The sequence below is a fragment of the Aquarana catesbeiana genome, linkage group LG08 (assembly GCF_042186555.1).
Source record: "Aquarana catesbeiana isolate 2022-GZ linkage group LG08, ASM4218655v1, whole genome shotgun sequence".
NCBI classification, from domain to species: domain Eukaryota; kingdom Metazoa; phylum Chordata; class Amphibia; order Anura; family Ranidae; genus Aquarana; species Aquarana catesbeiana.
Window position 1 is genome coordinate 3,374,799 of NC_133331.1, and position 4,382 is coordinate 3,379,180.

Genomic DNA, 4,382 nt, shown 5'->3' on the forward strand with positions numbered 1-4,382 from the left:
TACATTCCCAACTTTTGTTTTTTCCTCACCTGACCATCCTTGATGCTCTCTTCTCTCCTGTCCATCCGGGGAAGCATCACTGTCACACGGACAACAGAATCTTCTATCTTCTTCCTCTTTTTGTGTTTTCTGGTCTTACTCTGGCCAAAAATTTCCCAGGAGATCCTCAGTCCCGGGGCACGATGTTGACCTGGAGAGCTTTGCCCGTCTTCCCGCTGTCAATGACCTAACCTGTTGAAGGATCTTTCCAATGATCTCATGTCACCAGAACGATCTTGTGGTGAGGACTGTTGCAGCCTCTCTCTTCTCTTTCTCGCTCTGTCTTTAAACAGGAAGCTTCTGCTTTCACAGCTTCCACTTCTATTTTTTGCCCGTTCACCTGTAATCACTCAGCAGCTTACACAGCTGCACGAAGCACAACAAGCACAACACTGTTCCTTGCAGCTCTGAACTGTGGGGATTAGAGGTCAGTAGGAAGTATAGGTAGAAGTACATGGAAGCAAACAGACCCTGGAAATGGGTAATAGTTAGTACACAGAGGCACTGGGAGTAGACTGGGAACCTTCTTCACTAGAAAGCACTGGAGGTACACTATGAATCTTCCCAGGAAGCCAGGGACACAAGGAAGCACTGGGGGTATAATAGGAATCTTCTCAGGAAGCCAGGGACATGAAGAAGCATGGAAGGTAGGCTAGGAATCTTCTTCACTAGGAAGCACTGGAGGTACACTATGAATCTTCCCAGGAAGCCAGGGACACAAGGAAGCACTGGGGGTATAATAGGAATCTTCTCAGGAAGCCAGGGACATGAAGAAGCATGGAAGGTAGGCTAGGAATCTTCTTCACTAGGAAGCACTGGAGGTACACTATGGATCTTCCCAGGAAGGACATCACTACACCAGGGACACAACTAAGCACTGGGGTACACTAGGAATCTTCTCAGGAAGCCAGGGACATGAGCAGGGGTCGGGAACCTATGGCTTGCGAGCCAGATGTGGCTCTTTTGATGGCTGCTTCTGGCTCGCAGACAAATCTGCAATACAAAAATTATTAACGTTAAAAATATAAAACATTCTCATGTATTTCAATCCATTCATTTCCTACCGCTCATGTTCATGGTTGCAGGTAGGGATGGGCTTTATGTTCGGGTCGAACATGAGTTCGACTCGTACATTGGCTGTTCGCCCGTTCGCCGGACAGCGAACAATTTGAGGTGTTTGCGGCAAATTCGAAAGCCTCGGAACACCCTTTAAAAGTCTTTAAAAACACCCTTTAAAACTTTTGAGAAATCAAAAGTGCTAATTTTAAAGGCTTATAGGCAAGTTATTGTCATAAAAAGTGTTTGGGGACCCGGGTCCTGCCCCAGGGGACATGTATCAATGCAAAAAAAAAGTTTTAAAAATGCCCGTTTTTCCAGGAGCAGTGATTTTAATAATGCTTAAAGTGAGACAATAAAAGTGTAATATTCCTTTAAATTTCGTACCTGGGTGGTGTCTATAGTATGCCTGTAAAGGGGCGCATGTTTCCCGTGTTTAGAACAGTCTGACAGCAAAATTACATTTCTAAAGGAAAAAAAGTCATGTAAAACTACTATCGCTAGCGCAGGCTATAATGAATTGTCGGTCCGGCAATACACATACACATAAAAGTTCATTGATAAAAACGGCATGGAATTTCCCCACAGGGAAACCCCGAACCAAAATTTTTTTACAAAATGCATGGGGGTCCCCCTAAATTCCATACCAGGCCCTTCAGATCTGGTATGGATATTAAGGGGAACCCCATGCCAAAATTTTTTTTAAAAATGGCGCGGGCGTCCCTCTCAAAACCCATACCAGGATTTTAAGGGAACCCCCGCGCCAAAATAAAAAAAATGGCGTGGGGTCCCCCCAAAAATCCATACCAGACCCTTATCCGAGCACGCAACCTGGCAGGCCGCAGGAAAAGAGGGGGGGACAAGAGAGCGCCCCCCCTCCTGAACCGTACCAGGCCACATGCCCTCAACATTGGGAGGGTGCTTTGGGGTAGCCCCCCAAAGCACCTTGTCCCCATGTGGATGGGGAGAAGGGCCTCATCCCCACAACCCTTGCCCGGTGGTTGCGGGGGTCTGTGGGCTGGGAGCTTATAAGAATCTGGAAGCCCCCTTTAGCAAGGGGACCCCCAAATCCCAGCCCCCCCTGTGTGAATTGGTAATGGGGTACAAATGTACCCCTACCATTTCACAAAAAAAGTGTCAAAAAGGTTAAAACACAAGAGACGGTTTTTGACAAGTCCTTTATTAATTTCTTCTTCTTCCATCTTCTTTCTTCTGGTTTTCCTTCAGTGTTCTTCTTCTTCCTCCATCCTCTTCTTCTCCATCTTCTTCTTCTCCATCTTCTTTTTCTCCATCTTCTTCTTCCTCCGCTCTTCTCGTCCCGCATCTTCCTCCGGCTTCTTCTCCGCTCCGTCCGCACGATCCGCCTCAGTGGGAGTCTTCTGCCGTGTGACGCTTTGGTTCTTCTGACACTTCTTATATAACGGAGGGCGGGGTCACCCGATTACGTAAACGTAAGGTCCTTTCCTAGGCTGGACCGTACCCTGATCCCCCGGGGCGTTAGGCTCCAGATGAGGACTGAGGTACTTACTGGGCCCATCTGGCTGAAACCAGACGGACCCCCTTTCTCTGGAAGGTCTGCCGAAACAGACCCACCCTAGTGCTCTGTAGCAGGGCTGGTGCAAGGATTTTTGACACCCTAGCGAAACCTCATTTTGCTGCCCCCCTTGGTTCCACCCCCTTTGCCTTGCCCATGTATACCCCACCTTTTTAATGAAGCGCCCATCAAATGCAGCTTCACCAGCGCCCATCAAATGCAGCCCACCAGTGCCCATCATGTTTGCTTGCTTCCATTCATTCGGGAGTCGGGACACAGACACAGTCCTCCAGCCCTTTGGCCAGGAATAAAAAAATTCCTCTGGTCCTAGCCAGAAGGCTCGGCCCTAGAGGCAGGTGTGAAAAAAGTGTGTTGTGAAGTGACCATGGTGCCATAAATCAAAGTGACCCTCACTCCCAGTGATTGTACGGCACCCCTGGACTGCCACTCCAAGGGCACATTCACCACGGCTTTTCTTCCAACCCTGACCAACAGCCCAGTCAGTGCAGCCTCCACCCCTTCCCTGGAAGTACTGCAGCTCTGAGAGCCCCTACTCATAGTCTCAACCACCACTCCCGCCTAATTATATCTGGGAAATACTAACCGCTCCCCCACCCCGGTGCTAAAGGGGAGCCAGTGTTCTTTCCCGGAAAACTGCCAGGAAAAGAGACCACACAGATCTTGGGCAGAAGGCCAGGGACCCGACCCTTCACCCAGACCCGATGCAACACCCATCCTCACCAGGAGCACCCTTCCAGACGGCTCAGACTGAACCATTGATTGGCCCCCAGTTTCTGTTGGGCAGCTCAATGTAGTCTCTGCTGAAATCGCCCTTCAAGGCACAATTACACCATTGGATTTGCATAGCTCTCCCCTATGGGAGTAGCACAGCGCCTCCTCTGGCAACTGATAAGAACAGATACTACACTTGATCTTAGCCAAAAAGCTGAGAAGCGAGGTATTTAGTTAATGGTGAAGTGCTTCGACCTTTCATGGCTTTTGGCATTGACCTAAACCTTCTGCTTCCTGTGCATTACTGTTGCTTGGTGAAGCTGCCTATCATGGTGAGGGTCCAATAGCAAGTGAAGCACACCACTCTTCTACAATTCCAGGGTGCTGGTAGGAGAAGCAGACCTTGTGTATCAATGTAGGGAAGTGCAAGATGTACAGTATATAGAGGGACTTCCATTGTAGTGCCCATAGTCACCACAAGATGACCCAGTCCTTTAAGGTGGTACTCCCGCCTTAGGTTGCTTGGCCTGCCCTTTTAATCATTAATGGCCGGGAGAAATATAAAGGATGGGTTGGCAGGAAAGGAGTTGGTTGTTGGCTGGAAATCTAGTGTACCACCCTTCTGACATTTGGGCCATCCAGCAGGGGCCATTTAGTCAGAAGCCTCTTTAGGGGGAAGCATATGGACTTCTTCCACTTTGGAATTTAGGACAGGGCTGTTTGGGAGGTTCTTAGGAGCTCTTACAATGTGAGCTTCATTCTTCAGTTGAGAGTAGGGATGAGCCGAACACCCCCCGGTTCGGTTCGCACCAGAACCCGCGAACGGACCGAAAGTTCGCACGAACGTTAGAACCCCATTGACGTCTATGGGACTCGAACGTTCGAAATCAAAAGTGCTCATTTTAAAGGCTAATTTGCATGGTATTGTCCTAAAAAGGGTTTGGGGACCCGGGTCCTACCCCAGGGGACATGTATCAATGCAAAAAAAACTTTTAAAAACGGCCGTTTTTTCGGGAGCAGT

At 48.8% G+C, this 4,382-nt stretch overlaps 1 pseudogene; it reads right to left on the reverse strand.

Annotated features, from left to right (window-relative positions):
* Nucleotides 1–3,481: 3,481 nt before the first annotated feature.
* On the reverse strand, nucleotides 3,482–3,587 carry LOC141106944 (U2 spliceosomal RNA; annotated as a pseudogene).
* Nucleotides 3,588–4,382: the final 795 nt, after the last annotated feature.